The 23496-nt window shown below is 42.0% G+C and overlaps 1 protein-coding gene across 3 annotated transcripts in view; it reads left to right on the top strand.

The window, feature by feature from the left end:
* Positions 1 to 23496, top strand: part of LOC122719331 (protein groucho-like) — a 126426-nt gene that overhangs the window by 9095 nt on the left and 93835 nt on the right. The gene's annotated exons all lie outside the window — the stretch shown is intronic.

Genomic DNA, 23496 nt, shown 5'->3' with positions numbered 1-23496 from the left:
ATCCTCCCCCATTTCACAATCTTTAACGACGAAGAGAATACCGCTTTTTCAACATCTTTTTTAGAGATATCTCCCCAACCGATACTCTCACGATTTTCCAATTATTTGTTGTTCGTCTCCGCTACAGATCCATCCGAAGAAAATTCTATCCGAGTAATTCTCTCATAATCTACATTTCTGATCCTTAACCGTGAGACGATTACATTATTATAATATAATAAAAAAATTGAAACGATCCATATCTCTCTCTTTCTCTCTTAGGAATTAATCTTAATAGACACGCGTTAATTGCAATTTTATCTGCTTTATATCTCGTTTTATTCTATTCTTATCGCGAGACCTGGCCTTTTTTTGGATCACCTTATACGCGCCCTGTACAGAGATATTCTTTTCGAACACGTCCATCCGGTCGGCGGCACACTGGTTTTCCGCAAACCCGCGCCGCGCTATGCAAATATTTGCCGGACGTTCGTCGGGCCCGGTGCACACTTCGTCTCTCCGTCTCTGTTCTGCCTCCTCCCCCCCTCTCTACCCGCGTCGTTCGCTCCGACGTATCTCTTAGGCCACGTCGTCATGGATACCGGTCTACAGAAACGGTCGTGAAACGAAGGAAAAGAGAAACGTCCAAATATTTGCCGTTCGACTAGCGTACCACGGACACTAATCAGTTTCTTTTCGGGCCAGGACAGTGACACTGGCCGGTCTCAAACTTATCCTTCTGCCCCCTCTCTCAGTTTCGAGAAAGTTGCGAATCGTAGGAAAAATAGGCTTCGTGGCTAGCCGAATGTAATTGAGTATTGCTTTTTTTTTTTTTTTGAGAATTTTCTTCCGTAAGACGATATCATATTTAGAAAGATATATTAATAGATTTTCTAGATCTTTTTAGGCCAAAAGGATTGTTCTAAGTTTCATAAATTGCAGTGGAATGTTTGATAATGGGATGAAAGATAATAGATAGGTGTTTGATCGAGCGTATAAAAGAGAAACAAACGCGTAAAATACGAGAATTTGTGAGAACGTTTGGTACGTAATATCGGTCTCCTTTTGTGGAACCAATTTATTTTGAGGATGAGACAGGCGGGTGTAACGCGGGAGTATTAGAGAATAACCAAGAGAAAGAAGAGTTTGTTATCTGGAATAGGTTCGCTAAGCCACAAGGTTTTGGAGCAGGTGTGCCGGTTTTCTTGCAAGATAACGTGTTTCTCTCTTCGTGACCAGGTTTCTCGAAGAGTATTACGTCCAATCTTGAAACCAACGCGATTCTTCTCTTCTTTCTTTATCCCCTTACAACATTTACAACTTCTGCGAACAATCTACCTGTTCCCTTTTTACCTGTTATTTTTCACATAGCTACTGTAATCCTCGAACAAATGAAACGAAATCACTCAGAATCATCGATGCCCCTTGTAGAAAGATATTTTAATAAAATATTCTATCAATTCTAAGGCCAAGTATTAATATTTACTTATGTAAAATTAGTGTTTATCTGTAAAATGAAAAAAAAATTCACGTATATTTTTGTTCGCAATTCTTTCGTTCGTATAAAAATATATAATGGATGAAACGAGATACGAAACTTGTAAAGTGTACACTTACGACGATTTTCTCAAAAATTCAATACAAGATCAATTTTCAATTGGGATAGATAATGTGAAATTTATCTAAAGGGATTATTCTAATTGGATAGATTCTTCCAGAAAATTGAAACTCGTAAATTATAGAACGAGACGATCGAAATATGCTAGTCATCGCACTTTACAATTCTTTTTTGTTGAAGTAAATTGAATAAATTTTAATAGTTTTTATATCCAATGCGGGTTTTAATTTAAGTTTATTTTAAGTAAAGCTATTATACAACTTTAAATATCACACCTGACATTATATTAAAAGTTAATTTCTTAACAGCCTAATATAAAAATTACAATTGTCATAAAATTTTACGATAATTCGAAGGATCCTCATTTTCTATACCGTTTTCTGCAAGCATTCCAAAAATTTCTCAGGCTAAAAGATATATGTCTCCTCCAAGAAATAATAATCCTTTTAAGCTACAAGAAGTCAGGTCGTGTAAGCCGTAAGGTTCACCGTTAGACCGGATTAAATTTTCCAAACGGTGTCCATTTCAAGGTAATAGAACAAATAGCCTAACAGCCGCTTTACGACCTTTTGTCTATCAGAAAATAAAGAAACTCGTCGAGGTATAGGAAAAGAAGTTGCGATCGAGGGATGTTCGATGCTATTGTCCTCGATTAATCGTCTTACGAGAATAATGCGAGATTTACGCGAGAATATTTAATCGACGAAAATTTATTCCCAATAATTAATCAATATTACAGAAATTAGTTAATTTAGACTGCTATTTTAGATTTATCTTTAAACGGTTAAAGCGTTTTATTTTTTTATTTTCTTTTCGCGAAGAATTTATTTTCTGCCCACATCACCCGTGTTCAAGCGTTCGATAATATATCGAATATATTACCCGCCTCCTCCTTTCGTTGTCTTTGTCTTCTTCTTTTTTTTTTTTTTTTATTTATTTATCGTTCCCGCTTCGCCTTTTACCAGTCGATTGAATATCGATTAAGTCTGTGCCGCTTTCCGCGACATAATTGAATCGTATTCGTGTTAATTCGTCGTTATATCGACCCGTTGAAAATATATTGTCACGTTCCAGTTCGGTGGTTCTCGACTTTCTACGACTAATCTGCATAGCACGTGTTCCTCGCAATGTAGAAAAATTCGTGAAACGGTAGACACGCAACGTGAAGCGTTTGTATACCGCGCTCAGCACAAGGGAAAAACGTACTCACCGATACCTATCTGATAAGGTGTGTGTAAAAGCGTGGAAAGGTTTTAAAGTGACATTAGTATATATAGCGATATATTTACCGTGTTACAAAACTCTTACGACATCTCGTAAGAGTGACTTCATTTAACTCCTTGGATCGATTGATATTAATCGAATATGTAACAAGGATTTGACACGAAGTTAAAATTAAAAGGATAAAAAAATGGTAATATTAAAAAATATATACATATATATATATATAAAAAAAAAAGAAACGTGTTAACCAGATCCAATCAGCCCGATCGAATTTATCTGTTCCGTAGCTGACGCTATCGGATTATCAAATTCCTGTTTACGATCGTCGTGTCAAGTCACACGTAAAAGCTGTGGGCCGGGCTAATCCAGTCCCCGATATATACCACTCATCAACTATTCCAACGACAATCGGTTGGGAGCCCTAACCGGTAAGCGACCCTCTATGCTGCGCCATCTCCCCTTTCCCCTTCCAACAGCGCGCACACACACACACACGCGCGCGCGAAAGGATCCCTATTATTTTCCACGGGGTCGTCCGTGACCACCTCGGGGGTCCCTGTTCGTGATCGGTCGTAATTTTTGGAAGCGAGCCCGCGACCCTCGAGAGGCCTTTGGGGCGTTAAGCCGAATTAACATAAGAGCGTGTGTGCAAACAGAATGTGCTCGGGGACAGCGTGTCCGAGAGCGAGACAGCGTGACGAACGAGACACCGTGTCGGGTAGAGACGGAGAAAGCGGCAGGACGTGGCTCGAGGATCGATGGTGGGGGCAGAGAGAGAGAGAGAGAAAGAGGTTGGAGTGGGGGAGCATGGTGGGAACACGTGTCCCACACGGAGATAGTTAATTACTCGTTTGTGCACGCTCGCTACCAGCAGGCAGGACAACTGAGACGGAAAATCGGTGAACGTCGGCCGAGGGAGCAGGACGGCGGGGATCGTTCGCTTCGAGAATGAGAGCAGTCGAGCGGAGGAGCGAAGGAGCGAGAGTGGCGGAACGAGGAGGATCGCGGTGGATGGGAGCGAGAGGGGTGGGGGGAAAGGCGCACGGGATCAAAACGAGAGGGAAGATCGTTCGAAGACAGAGACACGGAGCTCGTGCGTGACGAGCGTGGGAGCGAGACGGGACATTCCTGTTTCATCGGACCTCTGCGCTTGCCACCACGGAGGTGGAGAGAAGGTGGCAGGCGATGGAACAGGCTATATACGAGAAGGAGGCGAAAAACGAGGATGAGGTTAATGATATACATGGGGGCTACCGTATACTACCGGCTCGATCCCATCTGCGGCTACCTTGTCTCCTTCTCTCGCTTCTTCGCCCCCCTCCCCTTCTTATTCGTTCTCGAGCTCTGTCCCGCTCGATCCAATACGTTTCCTTTTCGGAAGCTCCTCCGCGCTTCTTTCGATCCTCACGAGTGAACAACGTATACGTGTGTATATATTACCTGTAGCACTGCTCTCGACGTGTTTAGGTATATACTGTTAGGATACAGGTTCTTACGTGTTAAACATGTATTCGATAATGTATTGAGTCCGATCTTTGCACTTGATGTATCGCTTTTGATTAATCCGGAAAGCCGTGTAAAAGGATCGCGTTTGTCAAGATTAGATAAAGGCGTAGCACGTGTTCCAATATTATACGTAGGCTGCAGGGATTTATCGACTGTTTAAATATCTTAAGAGTTTATTCCAAGATGTAGAAAAAAACTTGTGAGATTCCAAAAATCAATGTGATCGTATTTTTATTCGAAATATATCTTGTTTCAAGAGGAGATTTCTCGTTAAAAAAAAAAAAGAGGGAAATTAAAAATGATAGAATAGAATTTATTCGTTTTCGAGTAAATCAAATTTAAAGACATTTAGTCTAAAATTAAATGCGTACTCATTAAATTTGCAAATTTGATTCTCTCAAAAACCAAGCTTCGAACGAATAAAATTTCACTCTACATTTTCGACTTATTTTTTTCTCAATTATCCATATTCGTGTTCAGTCGGAAATTAAACAAATTCGCGCGTATTTAATCCAAACTCTCTATATATTCTCTAAATCTAGAGAAACTTTATTTCTCATTTTCATATTTATCATTCCTTTGTCAATCGTGCTACTTTTACCAGAACATCCGGTACAAAGTACCATTTCTTTGAGCGCCACGTACCACAATTCGCGCAAAGCGATTCCCAACGCATACGCAGTGACCGAGTCAGGGAAGATTGTGCAAGCGCGTGCACAACACGATTCCATAGCCAGTTTCGTATTCACTCGAGCGAATATTGGTATTCGCTACCAGCGTTACAAGACTGCTGCGCACGCTCCGCTGATTTTTCAAACCATGGCGCGCTCTCCGTGGGGAATCCCGGTCGTAAACAGGGTCGTGGAGGGAACAGAAATGCAAGTACATGCATCAACGAAGTCGAGCGAGACTGCTGCAAACGAATCCTCCCTGTTGTGCACGGCTCCTATCCGCGTAGATATTTGTATCATTGAAAAAAAGGATTCTTTTCTGTTTCGACTTGATCGCTGGAATTTTGTTGACTCGAATCGATTGTTGCGGTTTTGTAATATGATTCAACGATATTCCGTTTATTGGAACGATCGTTAAAAATAATATAAACGAAACTGTTTACTCTTCGAAGAAAGACTTCGATCGTAAAAGGGGAAATGAAATCTCTCCGCGAAAGAAAGTAATTTTCGAATGATGAAATTCTAAATTTGATATATCAATCGATAATATACAGGATTTTAAGAAATCAAAAAAAATAACGATCCAGTTGAGATCGTATTTTCCGTCAAAGGAAGAAAAAAGAAGTGAGTAAAAATGAGCAATGGAAACATCGCATGATTATCGCATGTAGGATTTCTTCTTTCATCTAGTGAAGTTAACCTCTTCGCTCCTTGTTGTCCACACCACGTAACAACATGTATCTTGTATCTCTCTCTTCCCCTCTCTCCTCCACTTCTTTCTTCGATACTTCGCGTTGCCTCGAGCGACTACGAAGTCAATTTCGAGATAATAATAAAAAAGACAAACGAAGCGAAGAGAGGAAAAAGAAAGGAGGGGAGAGAGAAAGAGAGAGAGAGAGAAAGAAGTAGTTGGGTCGCCGAGACCTCGTCGCGTAGCTACATTAGCTGAAGCTTGTTCGCAGATAAAGGCAGCCACGCTCTTAAAAACCCTCGGTCGACCGTTGTCGGGAGATAGCTCCGATAATGGCTCGACATCCAAGAGACACGAAAGTCTTTTCTCCCTATCTTCCTTGTCACGCTTACACATTTATCTGGTTCCGTTCAACCCATACCCAATCATAGCCCTGAGAAAACAGGTTAACGACTGGTCTGGACATAGAAAAACAATTAGAGGCGGTTCACCTCGTTCCATCGACAAGAATGGAAACTTACATAATTTTGTTTTAGTTTTTTTCATTTTCTTTCTTTTTTTTTTTTTTTTTCTTTTATAGAAAATATCTTTTTTTAAAAATCATTTCTGATAATTCCGCAGGGATGATTCCGCAAAGTCGTTAGCCGTCGTGTAAATTCGATTTGAAGTTTTTGTACAATTATAACTGGTCTTGGTTCGTTCCAATTTTTTATCGTAATTTCGCGCTATGCGGTACGCTTACTTTTTTTTCTCTTTTTTTTCCCCCCCAATCGGACGTCTCGATAATTCCGCGTATAATTTTATACCACGTATATATACATGAAATTCTCAGGAAGATTCCATCAACAGGTTTGCGCGCACTTAACATTCACCGTCATTATCGTTTTTATGATTCTGCAAACGCGTCGATCATCGAGCAAATTCCATCCATATCTCTTCGTGCACAACAACTGTGGTTATTGTAAAAAAAAAAAAAAGGAAAATCACGATTGAGACGTCAAAGTACACGCTGACCGGAGGAAAAGCAGTTACCCCGTCCATCGTTCTTTTAACGAACCGTTAAAACATTCTTGCGAAACGCCTTAGGAAGGAAACCACCTTAGAAGTCGGAAACCACGGGAACCGTGCACGACTCTCAACGCTCGAACGGCTCCGCGAAAACAGTTGTTTTGCAATTCTCTCGTTACCCTGCCGACAAATAGCGGTGATTCACATAAATCCCGCATTTACGGCCACGTCGAAACAGATCGTTTGAGCGCACACACTCGAGTCCCATTCGTCCCCGATTAGAATCGCAATTTAGACGCCACGGAACGATTCTCCTCGAATTTCATTGGCCGTGCGCTCCTCTCGACCCTCGTTGGGGGTTGATCGAGAAATAAAGGGAGAGAGTGGCCACCCTATAATGTTGGATAACGAGATTATCGTGAACCGAGTAAGAAAGTGGCGGTGAGTGCGCCGTGTGGCGCGGCTCATCCCGCTCGAGAAATTTCATTTCGACGTGACCGTCCCCTCTCTCCCCCCTGGAGAGGAGGAGGAGGAGGAGGGAGAAAAAAGTGGCAAGGGGAATCGAGGGGAAACGGTCTATCATCGGTCGAGATCGGGAAGGAAGGGTGACATTGTACGTAAGTGTCGAGGATTGAACCCCCTCTTTTCAAACTCCCCTCTTGCTCGTTCGGTTTGCCAGTAATTGTAACATATTCACCCCTGGCGCGCAGTCAACCCTTATGCAAAGCCGCCTGTGGAACATTGTGTCTCGGCTCTTAAAGGTCGCCGAGATGGAAATGGGCGGATGTCGATGTCTGTTCGGGGTTATGGGAAGAAGGAAGAGTCAAGGAGCGGGAATTGTGGAGCGGGTTGTTCGTGCCGGTTTCGCTCGAATGGCTTTATGGGCAATATTCGGCGCATAATAACGTTGTAGAGAGATTTCTAGCTTGTGCTAGAACACTTGTGTTTGCCACTATCGGTATATATATATATATATATATATATATATATATATCGCATGGATTTTCAATCGTCTCGATATTTTCTATTGATTAGAAAAGCGGCGAGTATTAATGCGTTAACGTATACGTGTTATTGTGTCAAGAAAAAAATATTTTTATTTATGAGTCCCTGAATATTCACATTTTTTTTAATAACAGCAAAATAAAACACGTATTGTAAATTTTATGCTCGAAAGCGTATAATAATAATGGTTCAAAAAATTATTAATTTATAGCATTGTGAATACGAAGCAGTTGTAAAACGGTTTACAAAACATATGGGGGTATCGAGTTTAAAGGATGCAGAAAGAATAATCTGCTCGTTAAAAGGGGATGATTGGCACACCCGACGGTGGATGCAATCTCGGGAAAAATTCGACTTCATGGAACGATAATAGCGTACGTGTATACGGGGGCGCCGTTGTATATAGGTGGTTATACGTACTGTATCAGGGGGGATGGGTTTTGGGTGCTCGTAAAGGGGAGACTGGAGGGGCAAAAATGGGGTTTATGACTGTAACAGATTAGGTGGCCGAACTACCAGGGTGGTTCTTGCCGTGCTTCCTATTATCGTAGAGCTTTTGTACCGACGTGCTTTTGTCGAAACGCCGTGTCTCTCTCCGTGCTGCCCCTTTCTCCCTCTTTCTCCCCTCTCCTCTCCTCTCCTCTCCTCTCCTCTCCTCGTTTCAAGCAAGAAAAGGTATGAAACGGACAGTGAAAGAGAGAGGTCGTTCCTAGGGGTTGGGTGCCACCAGGCTACGACAGTTGGCCGATATTTGAGCTTCCTTTGTGTCGCTAAAGTACCGCGCCCCATTGGCGTAGAACTCGACTGGAGTTTTCTCGTGGCGCTTTTATCTCGTGCTGCTTTTTCGCGGCAACTCTCCACGGGTTGGAAGGGTGGAAATGGAGACGGGGTGGATCTGGAAAAGATAGGCGTCAGAGGTGGGGAAAGACAGAGGAGATTCGACCAGTAATTACCTGGTCCACTCGGAGTAGGCGAACCGTTGCTTTTGGTCCTTTGTTCCGCTCTCTCTATCTTTCTCTCTCTCTCTCTCTCTCTCTCTTCGGTTTCTGTTCATTTAATCTTCGTTCCGCTTCCATGTGTTTTTTTCAACCTCCTCTTTTCTCCGCTCTCTCCGTTGTTATCTTTTACCTAACGGTCACCATGGACCAGGGATATTCGTCTTCTTCTTTTTCTTTTTTTTTTTTTTTTTTCTTTTTTCGAACCCTCTGCTCCTTTCCTTTCGTTATCCGACAAACTGTTAACCCCACTAATTTCGTTCATTTTCAAACTCTTTGTATGTATGTAACGGATTGCGAAATTTGTAAAAGGAGATGTCGAGATGTAGGAAAAGAAGAAATCGCATTTAAATTAATAGCGATCTTTCTTATTAATATTTTGAATATTTTGAATAAATTCGACAAAGTGAAATGATGTATAAGATACTTTTATAGATTTCGAGTATATAATAATATTAATCGAATGAAAAGAATGTTGGCATATTTCGAATATCATTATATTCAAACTTCATAAAATTGCTCATCACTTTTACTTTATTTTGACTTAAAATCGCATCTTCAAAACTGATCCATTTCATAATTTAATTGATACGCAACGTGTCAAAATGTCTCTCAATCTACGTGATGATAATTTAGAGATAACTTGATAGATTCGAAAAATTTCCATTTTTTTTTTTCACTTGTATCTAAAAAAAAAGAAATCTCGATGGAAAAGGGTGATCCGAAAAAGATCGAAAAAAGCGCAGAGAGGAGATCGGCCAATTCGTTCGGGAATAACGGGGTTTCAGTTACATTTGTCAATCTTTCCGTGTATCGGTCACGGAACAATCAATGAAAGGGGGAGCAGAGATTTACAAGCCCCCAACGATACTTAGCCGTTTCCGAGCCAATCAAGCCTGTCTCGTACGCACACGCGACGCGTGGGCCGCGCCACGAAAAAAAAAAACCTTTCCGAGCGGTTGTAATTCGTGTTTAACTTTAATTAGCCGGAGCGAGGGGGAGGAAGGGGAAAAAAAAGGACTGTCAGGCTTACAAGCAGTTTCTACGATGCATTTACTTGGGCGCTATACACACCTAGTGCACGACACACCACGTCACGGTTGCACGGTGTTATTAAGTTAAGTCGGTGATGATGCTACAACAGGCAGTTCCTATAGAAGAGTTCGCGACGCGGTTGTCGTTCCGCTCGTCTTTGTCGTCCCACGGCAGCATCGCCGTCGTGTGTCGTCGTTGTCACGGTGCTCTCGTGATCGTCGCACGTGAAAATTCCTTGCAAAGCGTGCGTGTATCACGCACGAGCTTATATACACACACACACACACGTATTTATGCGCGAGACTCGAAGCATAATAGATAAAGGGCGAGCAGAGAAAACGCGTATAGTATTATACGCGACGGTGAAACGATGGACAGAGAGAGAGAGAGAGAAAGATATAGGCACGAGTCGCGAGCGAAAAGAGAAAGAGAAGAAGAGAGAAAGAGAGCGCACAGAGCTGCTAGCACTTATCCACGTATCCAGCTCTCTACAGTGTGACGTTATTTCACGAAGAGCACCGATCGTATCGCCTTAATTGCTCGGCGGGTTAAACTGCCGCGGCCGCCTCTTATCGACGGATCTGCACGAGTGCCCGCCGAAACGTAACGAGCGCGAGCGAGATGCGTGCAGCGAAAGAGAGAAGGAGGATGGAAGGAGGGAAGGGGCGCGCACGCGTGTGTGCGCGTGCGTGTGAGAGCGTGCTTGCGTGTCCCCCTTCGAGTGTGTCAGGTGTTTTCAGCTCGATTCACATCGCTTCGAAACGGGGTGTGCGCCAGGCTGGCGCAACACAGGGAATAAAAAAGAAATTTATACCGTATGGATATGTCGGGGTCGAACGTGTCCCGGGCTTCTGGCGTTTCTCTTTGATTTTTGAAACGAGCGCTTCTTTGCCGTCGATCGAAACGCGCTATTGGCAAACGGAGGCAGGGAGGGGAGGAGGGATGAAAGCAACGATAAGATTGCTTTTTTCGTGAACGAAAGTTGTGTGAAAGGGAGATACGGGGACAATGGTTCCGTGGTTTGATTTCAGTCAGCGTTTGAGAAACGTCAAACGAGAAAATTGGAGGAATGATAGTTCGGTTTTATCATTTATTTCTGGAATTGAATTTTTTTCTTTATTTCTACGTTTCTTTCGTACGTTTTTTTCGTAATGCGGAATTGGAGTTGATAAATTAGTAGTAAAGAAAAAAAGAAAAAAGTATATAATAAATGCTCGCTCCATGATAGAAATACTATTGCGCTAAAACTATTTTTTGTTATCATCATGTAATACGTGAAAAAGATGAGAGATAAAGCTGTAGAATAATGGAAACGTTGCAGGTGCATTTATTCCTCGATGGCCTTGAACGGTCAATTGATTTTGAACAGGCTATAAAGTCAAACGAATTAACGATCAAATCTGCCCGCTCTTTACGAGTATATAACTCGAATACACTCTTGCATTACGGTATATACGCTTCTGGGAGCAATAATCTAGAACCCCCAGTTTCAGTTCTCTCTTAATACCCCATTATACCCCTGCAAAACAGATTTTCCAAGAGGTGTGCGGTTTAATGGAATTCTGTTATCGAACATCGTCGCAAATCCGAATAATACGCTCTAATAAAATCTCCATAAGAAGACAATCAAACACGGTGTTATCGCGGAAACGTTTCCCTCATCGTATCCGTATATCAACCGTATAATTAACACGTTAACTTAACCGAGTGAATGTACGTTTTCCCCGTAATAACGAAGCGAAATTTCTCAACGGCAAATCTTATTAAACGACAAAACTGTTCGAACGCGCCACGATGAATTTAGGAATTTAGCTCTTTAATTTAATTTTTATCGCGTTGCCTCATTGACGATATTTCACACGTTCCACACAAGCGTCACTTTCTTTTACGATTTAAACGAGCCAATTAATTTTATCGTCTTCCCGCTATTATTCTTAAACCTCTTTCGAGCGGCGGTCATCCGATAATAAGATTTATCCTTTTTTAACAAATATTTCCGAATATTTGAAACAGTAGCCAAGCCAACAAAGAAACATCCTCGTCGAGGATATCGAACGAAATCTGTCGCGTTGTCAGAAAGTACAAGAAGAGTACGAAATGGCGCGCGTTACCATGTTAACGCGTCAGGTAAGAAAAAAAACTCTCTCGCATACCGAAGAGTTATGAGCGCGAGAATCGTTCCCGTTCCGCGATAGAGAGACGGGCGAAGAGGGAGAAAAAGAGAGAGAGAGAGTCGTGCGATCATCGCGCCATACATTATTTATGTCATCCCGTGTTCCGCTCACAATGTGGGTCTACGAAATCAAAATGCATTGCTTATGCAAATGCCGGTCGCGCACCCGTACTATCTGCAGGGGTGAATTCACAGTCTGCTTCGGGGAATAATCATAATGATCAATAAGATACACCAACGTCGACGAGGCGTGCATTGTTTCCTTGTCCCTCCACCTCCAACTGCTCCCTCCCTCTCTCTCTCTCCTCGTCCCTAAATCCTCCTCTCCCCCATTCCAATTCGTCTTTCTCGCTTTCCCATTCGACTTCCTCGTCGTCGCTTTCTACCTATCCCCTCCTCCTCCTCCTCCTCCTCCTCTCCGGATCTCTCCTCCGTGTTCCTCTCTTCATGCAAATCTTGAGGCGCATTGTCTGACGATATTGGGGAGGGAGAGGAGGGAGAGAACTGTTATCGCGTTGCATAATTTCCGTGTTGCGCGGTTGCTCGCGGCCTCGCCGAGCCCAGAGACTGGTAATCCGTTTGTATTCGAGCGTCGAGGCGGACGTCCTGCTTCCACGATCGAGACTATTTTCCGCGGCTGGGTGGAAACTTGCTAATCTAGAAGAAGAAGAAGAAGAAGATGAAGATTGCGTGATCGATGGGCTGCGATCTATGACGCGTATTTTCTTTTTTTTTTTTTTTTTCTTTTTTTCGAAAAAAGACTACGATCGAAGATTTTCGGTTTCACGGCAAGGCAAGGGCTCTATTTGCGGTCGGGAGAATTAATGCGATCGACCGTGGTATGGAAAGGTACGGTGATTCTCGACGGTGGTGTTGAGCGGCGATTAAATGGGTTCGATCGATTACGGAGCGGAGTGATTAAATCGAGGGACGGGATGAAATTATATCGGCTCGCTTTCTTATTTGCGAAATTATTACTTTGTACGCGAGCGGTTGGCAACGTAATTTATTTATCGTTTTAATCTTAAGGTTAATATTGCTTCATTACAACCGAGTTTTAACGCTTTCGAGAACGAGGATCGAACGTGGAGTTTTGAAGCCTCTCGTTTTATCTTATTTCTTCTTTTTTCTTTTTCTTTTTTTTTTTTTTTTTTTTTTGTTAAATGAAGGAGAATCATTTAACGTGATTATACGTGATTGCCACGGGACACGTCTCGTTACGAGATCTGTACCTGGGAAAAGGAGTGGATGGAACGAGTCGATTTTATTTTTCTTTTTTTGATAAATGGATATCCGAGCGAAGTGAGATATCTCTACCGTTTAAACAGGAGATATTCGATCAAATTATAAAATCGGAATCGACGGCCAATTAAAATTCTACGTTTAATTATATTCCTCAAGGATCGATCCCCTTTAATAACACTGATAATAAATTTCATTTTGCATTTCTCGATCGACCTTGTTTAAGACGTTCGAAATTTTTTAACATCGAGCCGAGACGACGTTTTTCTCATTCATTTACTTTTACCGATAAAATATCTGTCACGAGTCACATAAAGGAGGGGGGGAGAGGGGAAGGTTGAGAAAAGGGTGAAACTGGAAGACAGAAGATGAATCGTGGAAACTTTGGTAAACTCGCGTAGCCGAGTTTCATCCCCAAATCCGCGTTCGAGCCTCAAAGACCTTGACCAGTGGCGGGCTTTCGAACTACGGGGGTGTAAGTCGGTCCGGTTATAGGGCGAATGCGGTCGGCTCTGGTCGTCGGGCGGTTTCGGAATCCGCGCCACGTGTTGGCGGTTTTGCGGTGCGAGGAAAACCGCCAGCTCTCGAACCTCTTCTCTCTGTCATCCCTCCCCCCTCCCCCATTCGTCCCCCTGTCCTTCTAACACCATCTTCTTCCCCGGTTTTAGCCCTCCGATTTTCTCGTATAAACTTTCCACCCGTTCAATTCTTCGAGAAAGAGATTCTTCGTCCGTCGACGACTAAGGCGAGAATTAAGAGGAGAAATCTCTTGGAGATTAATTATCAACTGACGCGTTCGTTCGTTGTAATTGCCTTTGAGAAAGGAAATTTGGTATCGTATATTGCTTACGTCATCTCTTTTGTTTGGATTCTGATTAATTTTTTTTTTTTTACAACTTCGACGATTAATTATCCATTATCTCAAATTAACTAACGTCTTTTAACTAAGATGGGGAGGGGAAGAAAATTAAGAATATGCCGTTTTTTCGATTGTTTCGCGAGATTTGAAAAATTAATTGTTAAAGAAAAAAGAAAACTTTGGTTAATGAAACATGGATATCAACTTATTACACCGTTACACGGTGAAATTTAATTGAAATTTCTCTCTCTCTCTCTTTCTCGTTGGATAATCTCTTTCAATTATCCGAGTGATTAAATTAATCACTCGGAATCATCCTTCGAACGTCATCCAAGATGCGTCCCATTTTTCGCCTCCCCTCCTCCCCGTTTTAACTCTCCTCGAAATATCTTCATAAAACTCCTTTGCATGTTAAGCGAATAAACCTCGAACCAAACTCGACAAACTCCTCTCTCTCTCTCTCTCTCTCTCTCTCTCCTCTCTTATCGGCCATGAATCAAGTATACACATTTAACGCGAGATACCGAGCGAATCGGACATTTACCCACGGCCACCGGGTAATTGGCCGGGCCTTTTTGTTTAATTATTACTCGGCAATTATGGTAATTAAATCGGGCGACGATGCCTTTCTCTCCTCTACTTCCATCTCGTCCACCGCGTTAATATGTATAAACCCCGCTCGGCTGGTCACCAGAGAACAGAGGGAGAGAGATTTATCCGGGATCGATTCGCGAAATGATTAATGTATCTTTAGCGGTTTGACGCGCGTGTTTCGCTTTCACGGAAGAGGCGAAGCCGGGGACACGGGTATAGAAGGGCCCTTAACTCGGCCGATAATGCATGCTGATAATCGGGTCTTTAGTGGACAGGCAGGATCGATGGAACTAACGTAATTAGGCGCGCTGATATGCGCCACTTAAGCGTACTTGAGTGGCTGCAAACGCAACTGATTGGTTCTGTTGCCACTATCCGCCCTAATGCGCACCACGACACGCTCGCCTAATCTCCTCCTCTCTCGCGCTCTCCCTTTCACCTTCCTCTCTCTCTATCTATCTGTCTGTCTATCTATCTATCTATCTATCTATCTATCTATGTATCTGTCTATCTCTTTGACGGTTGTCGGTCCGTCTATCCACGGCTGTCCGTTCACGATTATCGAGCATCCCGGAGTAATACAGAGAAAGAAGCAATGGAGAAAACGCCGCGTTTTTTTCTTTTTCTTTTTTTTCTTTTTTTTTCCACGACACGAGTCCAGACACGTGGGAAACGTTCGACCGGAATGAATGGGATGGTTGGGATATTTCCAACGCTGTAAATCCCACTTTGCACGCGTTTCACCGATGTATCGATGATATGTCGTCTATTAGCGGGATCAATAGGAAAACGTGCAGCCGCTTACATCGTGCGCTGATCCGAGTATCGCGAGATATTCAATGTCGCGTATTAACTAAGACGCGTAGAAAGCGGAACGTTTCGCGAGTAAAAACTCGAAAGATCGTACGACTTGGAAGATTCGAAAGTTTTCGAGCTGAAAGAATGATAGAATTGGAACGATAGAATGTAGGAGTACGATCGATCGATCTCTTTCCTTTTCGTTAATTAATTCCATGCATTCTCGTTTCGCGAGAATTTGATCGAGAAACACGACTTCTCTCATTTCACGCCGCGATAACGATCGATACGAAGCGTGTATGCAGTTCGAGTTATTAAAGTCGCCGACGAAACATTGGACGAGAAAATAGCCCATCCCCTCTCCCATCTCTCGTGGAATTCGTTCCATTAAACGTCTTCCCGACCTTTGACACGCTCGCCTCCGAGAAATCGCAGCCGAGGACGGGGCAGCCGCTTTGAGAATAAACGGAGCATCGAGACGAAAGAATAAACGAGAAAGAGAAAGAGAGAGAGAGAGAGAGAGAGAGACGGTTTTATACGGTCCGATAGATCTTCCCCGCCCGTTGAAGAAATCGCGTTGTGTCGTTGTGTATCTCGTCTCGATGCCTCGCCATTGTTCCCCTCCCTCGACATCGTTTCCCTTTTTACCGACCGAGCATCGAATACCGGGTTCCATAGAACGGAACGGGGGAAAGGGGACGCCGGCCCCCGGGGATAATGAAATCGTCGAAAGTACGAACAATGACTTTTTGCCGAATCGCTCGGCTATTTCGATCCCTCCCCCGATAACTCTCGATATTAATTCTTTTTTTACCGCGCGATCACGTTTCTTCCCCTTCCCCAACAAAAACCTGTGCATCTCGCGTTTACACGATCGCACATCTATACACACACACACACATATATATATATATATATACAGGTGTATAGTCCAAGCGTTGATCGTCACGAGTTGTACGTCCAGATACCACATTCGATCCCCTCCCCCTCCTCCCCAATTTAAAGCACCGCAGGGCTCTGTTTCGATCGGGATCGCTGTATCGTCGACGATTCTTTTTCCACCGCGATCCGATTCGATCCGATGGTGGACAATTTCCCGAAACGGGATACGTATCGCGCGATTGCTCTCGATCAAGGAGAGCGTGTGGGGGAGGTGTGGCGCAAAAGGTGTGGAAGGATATGACGGGGGGAAGGGGATTTTTGGGGATGTTGTGTCGTGTTATATATACGTACAATATAATTAAACAGGGGGATAGCAGAGGACTCGATGATTGACGGGAGCTCCCCCTCTCATTATTATTCGTCGAGAACGATATAATTCGCGTTTCGCTTTTCGACGGAAGTTCGACCGCATTTTCCCTCCTCTCTCTCTCTCTCTCTCTCTCTATTTCGAACGGCGTGCAGTCGTTGGATACGCGTGTATACGCGCGTGCAAAAACCCGCTTTTCTCTCTGTCCCCCCCTCCCCCTGTCCTCGTTTCATTCGATGTAAAACGATGAATATTTTAAACCGCGGCGAAAAATGGATTTTACCCGCGGCGCGCATCCGACCAATTTTTCCCGTGAAAAATCAGAGACGAGAGCGCGTTGCGCGGCATTTCGTTGAGTATGTACACGGGAACGTGCTCGCTTTATTATTGATACAGCCGTGCGCGAGCGCGGCAAACAATGTTTCCCGGGGAAAATTCTCTCTCTCTCTCTCTTTTTCTATCTATATATATATATATATATATATATATATCTTTTTTTACGTCGCGTTTTAACTTGATTTCACAGGGACGACACGTATTTATTACGCCTTTATTTGATCGCGCCAATCGTCGCTCCGGTTGATATTGAATCCTCGTATCCTCGCGCGTTAAACTAATAACATTAAAATGGAAAAATCTCGATTTTAATCTCTTTCGTTCTTTCCACCGTTCTCTGAATAACGGGATTTCCAATCGGCATCAACCGGGGGTCGAACAATTTTTGTTCTTCGCGGGGAAGGAAATTTTTGCCCTTGTGAAAGGTTAGCGGATCGGTTGCCTCTGATTGGATTTTAAATCGGAATTATTTTTATCGTATAAAAATTTGAATATTATATTAATCACGCGATCGTGGATTGCGGGATTTTTATCGATATGTAAATATTTTATTTTACGTCGTGAAAGATAAAAGTAAAAAAAAAAAAAAAAGGATCGAATCGAGGTTAGAAATCTTCTCTTTTCGTGCGTGTATATTTCAGCAACCATTTTTTATGCAGTTTACAATCGAGCGTTTGAATTTCCCGTGGACACGAGATCTCTTCAAACTTGTATCTCGCGTGTTTCGAAAATATATTTTTATCATTACATTGCAACGAAACGGGAATATATATATATATATATATATATCCATGAATTAAAAAGAAAAAAAAAAAGAAGAAGAAGAAACGATCAGAGAGAGAACTTTCTCCTTTCGACCTTGCAAATCGATCAATTTATCGATTGCAAATCCTCGAAGATGTAATTCGGGTTACAGCAAGTTGGCGTATCAGATTTATCAGATTATTCGATTTTTTGCGCAGAAATATTTCTCTCTCGCGGGGAGAGGAACGCGATGTATTTCGCAAAANAAAAAAAAAAAAAAAAAAAAAAAAAACACGGCGAATATTTTTATATGGAAACATTCCATATAAAGTCTGGTTTCGCGCATAAAATGGCAATTATAACGCCGGAGGGCCGGCGTATAGTAGGAGGAAATAATAAAGAACTGTGGAATTCTAAAATGGGAGGGAGGGGGGGGAACCCACTTAGCAGATGGAAACATATTTCGCGAAACCGGTATTAACGTTGGCTGAAAAAAAATTGAACGAGCTTGATATTTCGTTGAAACATATATAACCCATTTTTAGATAGGTAGAAAGTTTTTATTAAAATATTGTTTATATATATATATATATATATACACGCTGAAACGTGAAAACGTAAGCTTTAAACGTATAAACTATAATTCCCTGTGTACGGGGATTTTAAAGGTTTCACGGATGGGAATTCACTTTTACCTTAGCTTAGGAGGTAATATAACGCTTAACATCATCGGACATGAAATCTTAATTAAACTTGTGCGATAGCTGGGTATGCGGTAGCAATTTGAATGTAAAAAATTCGAATTATGAAAGTATCGTTACGTTGCATCCATGGAACATAGAAACGCAAGAAATTTGTTTGATCGTAAAGAGAAATTTCCTTTCGAATCGAGCTCGTGAAATTCCCCCCTCCCCCTCCCCTATCGTATTTACATTTACTTTTTTTAAATATATATATATAGTGATTACGGGGTAGATCTTCGTTCCGTGCTTTAGGAATAATTGATCAACGCGAAATCAGTCATCGTTAAAATTCTCTCGTGAACGGTAATCAATGTTTAACGGGAGCCATTAAGAATTTTCATCTCATCGAAAAGGGAACGAGGCGAACGTATTTTCATCCTTCTTCTATTTTTAATTCATCTGGAAATACTCGTTACTTTCTCTCTCGCGACAATCTAACATGTCCGTATCCTTTCTTTTTTTTTTTTTTTTTCCACTCAATTTCACGTACACGATTGAAGAAACATGCGTTCCTTTATCAATTATATTTCAAACACTTTCTCGACACTCGAATACTCGAATATTCTTACAACTTATATTTTTAATATTTTCATTCGCTCAATTTCTTATATGTAAAGAAATACATTCACGAAGCGAATTTATTCAAAAAATAAATATCATCTCCTATCCATCTCTCTCTCTCTCTCTTTCCTTCAGAATCGAACATTTCCATAACCTTTCTTTTTAGAATCATTTTCCAAATTGTTCAAACCTTAAAAAGAAAAGAAAAAGAACGAATCGATTAAACGAAACCAATATTAACCAAGCGTAGCCGTCATATTCGTCAAAGATAATCCAAAATATTACTCCTCTTCCCCTCCCCCCTTTACTGAATTAACTCGCCTTACATCACTCGGCGCGATCTTACGAAGCGAAGGGTGTTCGTATAATCGTATCACTTGAGAATCCTCCGCGTGCGCATTATCACCGATGCCCGACTGTGGAAGCTCGTGCCGTTAAGTATTATATGGTGGAAGCGCGGAAGCGAAAGGGTACGGGTGCTCCGCGACGAAAGCCAATAAATTAATTGGATTGACCGCGGGTGGCTTTGCGCGGACAAATGGGATCAACGATTCTGCCGATCAGCAGCAGCAGCAGTAGCAGCAGTAGCAGCAGCCGCGCTCCCCCTTTCTTCCCCTCGGTCTCCTCCTCGCGCTTTAAACTCACGCTCCGTCGAACACACGCCTCGACGGCCCTTTCGAAAGCCGGAAAAGGCGGTTCACGTGTATACGCGTGCATCGATGCACGCTTGCTCGATATCGGTTGAGAAACATCGCCGTCTCGTATACATTGCATTGGTGTACACGTACAACACGATGCTTTGGCGGTCGGTCGGTCGGTCGGGCTTGGGCTTGGACACGTTACGAACTCGAGCGACAAGTAAGATATGGGGTGTGACGGGTTACACGGTGGCAAATATTACGTTAACCCGATAAACGCATCGATTCTAGCAAAGTCGCTCGGGATAGTTTTCGTGTAATATACGGCACGTGGTTGTGGTGGATTTTATCGAGCGTGGTCGTGAAATGGGAGCCATTCGATGGGCGAGTTGGGAAAAGTTTGCTTTATATTTCGTTGATATATATATATATATATATTTTTCATCCATCAAGGTTATTCGGATTATGGAATTTTTTTAAATTTACAAATACACGTTCGATGGATCGTAATAAAGGTACGTGAGGGATAGGATTGGTTGAAAAATATGATGATGTTATAAATAATATAAATGTAAAATTTAGATTAAATTTGATAATAATTTTTATCAGGTTTTAAAAGGTAGACGAAGGAAATTTTGGAGGCGTTATATATATACGTTTCGTAAAGAGAAAAAAACGTGGCCATGTGGCCCTGATTTAGGGAAGTTGGCGAATTTTATTCGAGATGACATTGTTGACTGAGCATCGATTTAGGGGAAATCTGTGGAAATAGTTTGATGGTGTATCATTGACTACTTTACGAGCATAGTCATTGATTTTTGATGGAAAGTTCGTGAGAGTCATTGATTTTTTTTGATTTTCTAATTATTAACGAATCGAGGAAAGTTAAATTTCTTATATTTTCTAATTACGCATTCACAAGTTGAAGAGAATCTCTTCTTTCTTGCATGTATTATTACATTGATGAATCATTGTGCGAAAGATTCCTTCCTTTTATCATTTTTATTAAAACGCTCGCTAGATGTACAAGCTGCAAAGCTCTTGTATAGAATAACATCTACGTGTAAATGGTATTCAGTTGTTCAGAGCAAGGACGATATACAGGGTGACGATGAAAATTTGAAAAAATTGATTCTGGAAATCTAAAATATCAATAATATGTTAAATCGAGATGTATTATATTTATTGAATTACAATAAAAATCCCCCCCTATTTCATATATTTTAAATTTCACTCCACAATATTTCATTTTTTACATCGTGCATCGCATTATTTTAATTATATACAATTCGACGAACATTTGAAACTGCTCTTAACAACTTAACTTAATGATAAATAATCCTCGACCCACATCTTCTCGCGCTTCAATTACACACGTATTAATCTCTCGGATCGCTCTACAAATTTTCTACTCACTTCATCCGAAAACCCTGTGTATATATGTATATATATACACACATATATATATATATATAAAGTGTCGGCGCAGAGTGGGTGAGCGAGAGGGAGCAGCGGGCGGCGGAGGTGGAGGAACTATTTCAGCTTTTACGAGGCCGTCGTGGCGTATCCGTTTTGCGGGGTACGACGTGCAAAACGATCGATAACACGCTCGTAACGTTATTACCGACAGGTATACGGAGGTGGGTAGCGGTACTACCGGTAATAATGTGGCTTTTACGGTCGTGGGCGCTGGTACAGCTGCCGCCAAAGTCGGTAAGCGTGGGTTTCCATCGGGCTTTCAAATGCCGGAGCAGCAACCGAATTTGCGCCACTATTTCCGCCGTTCCCTGACACGATCTTTCTCTCTCTCTCTCTTTCTATATATATATATATCTTTCTTCCTTACATTCGTTGTTTCAACGGGAATAAAAGCAGGAGGATATCGCGGATCTTTTATCGATCCGCGAACAATTTCGCGACACAACCGGGATATCTTTGGACGTTGCGGAAAATCTTAAAGTGACGCGACCGAAATGTCCTTTGACACCTCGAATGTCTCCCTCTTCTCCCTTCGAATACCCGGTAAGAACCGGTTCCACCGATTTTCAGGGTATAATGTAAATTTCATTTCGGAATACGGAGAAACGTCTCTCTGGATGTTCGTGGTTTGGAGTATCGAGCCGTCGTGTATTGTATTATCGGATCTCTGTAACTTAAAAATATATCCTTTGCAACTTTAATCTCCGTTGGAAAGATCTCGAAGCAAGGCTGTGTCTGTTTTATCGTTGCCTATAAGTTTATTCTCGAAAAAATAAACTTTCCTTTCCTTGCATAATTCGAATCAACGCGTCAATTACCGATATTTAAATCGCTCGCAATCTAACGTAAAATATTAACTTTCGTAGAAACTTTCTATCCTTTTTTTTTTTTCTTTTTTTACTCCAAGATTTAAAAATTCCAAATTTTTCCCCTCGAAGGTTTTTGCTAAGGTTAAGATCCTTATAAACTCTTGCAAACATTGCGAGAGGAAGAAGAAGAAGAAGAAGAAGAAGAAGAAGAAGAAGTTTCCGATTATCTCCTCCTTCCCCCCTTTTTTTTACCCTTTTTATTCCTCCTTTCTATCGAAAGCCGGATAATTATTAATGGACTTGGACGATGCCGCTAATTAACGACAATTACCGGCCGATTATACATCCCGAGTCGATTATCCCCGGAAAGGTATAGCGGTAGTTGGCCGCGTCTTTACACTCGAGGAGGCAATATTCCGCCGGAGTGTTACGCTTTTACGAGAAACTTCGTTCCTCCGCGAATATTCCCCCGGCTAGGAAACAATGTTTCTCGCGGTCGACGTGAACCGATTTCCATCTAAAGTGTTTCCGGAATCTTTTTTTCCTAGCGCTCTTCCCCCTCCCTCTCTCTCTCTCGTAGACCGAGCTTTTACGAGCTGAAATTGTCGGTTCGAAGAGAGAGAGAGAGTGAAAGATATATATATATATATATATATATATACATATATGTGTGTAGCACGTTTCTGTCGGGGTATATACGCGCAGGTTTAAACTGTAGGCGTAATCAGCGAACGGAAGCCAAAGCAGCGGCACGATTTCCGCCGCTTATGCCGGTTGCATCCGTGTGTGCATGCCTCGAGGCGGCTGCTTACGTGGGCCGTGACAAGTGCATCCGGCACATCGAAGGATTACCGTTCGTTCCGACGCAATCGCTGTGTTCGATTACGCTTGGAAAACGTTCGACTCCGAATCACGTGACGCTTTCGAGGATACTGGTAAAAATTAGATAAATAGGGGTGCATTATACATTATTATTGGTGAAAGAGGATTTGTACTTGTATTTAGCGTGGTAAATGGTAGGAAGAAGTCTAAGTAAAACTTGGACAATTATGTAATACTTGGAAAAGAAGTTGAGGGATTTATCGGGATTTAATCTCTAAAGATTTTGAAAATTTTCTTCTCATTTTGTTGGGATATAAGGAGAGCATGAGAAGGGAGAAAAAGACGAGTGAAATAAATATATCGAGTTTTATGGTATATGTACAAGAGATGATGGATTATCGCAGCACTCGTGCCGCGAATTGTTTGACTTTTTTTCTTTTTCTTTTTCGTACCGTCGTAAAAATTCAGACCTTGTTCGAGATCGTCAATGCGGGTTTTTTTCTTTTTTTTTTTAATGTAAACACACATCGAGCGAAACTCTGACAGAACTATCATCGAGCACTTTATGATTCTTTTTACGAGCTTAATATTTTTTCGTCACTTGTCTGCGGTTAAAGAAATGGACCGAAATAACATTGTTTACACGAGGATTTTTTTTTTTTTTTTTTTGAAAATACAATACAAGTGCAGGGGAAAAGGGAAACGATATCGATTTAT

The sequence above is a fragment of the Apis laboriosa genome, unplaced genomic scaffold (genome assembly GCF_014066325.1).
Source record: "Apis laboriosa isolate Shangri-la unplaced genomic scaffold, ASM1406632v1 scaffold74_cov149, whole genome shotgun sequence".
NCBI lineage: Eukaryota > Metazoa > Arthropoda > Insecta > Hymenoptera > Apidae > Apis > Apis laboriosa.
The sequence above is the reverse complement of the archived record's forward strand: the minus strand, read 5'-3'. Positions and strand labels throughout refer to the sequence as shown.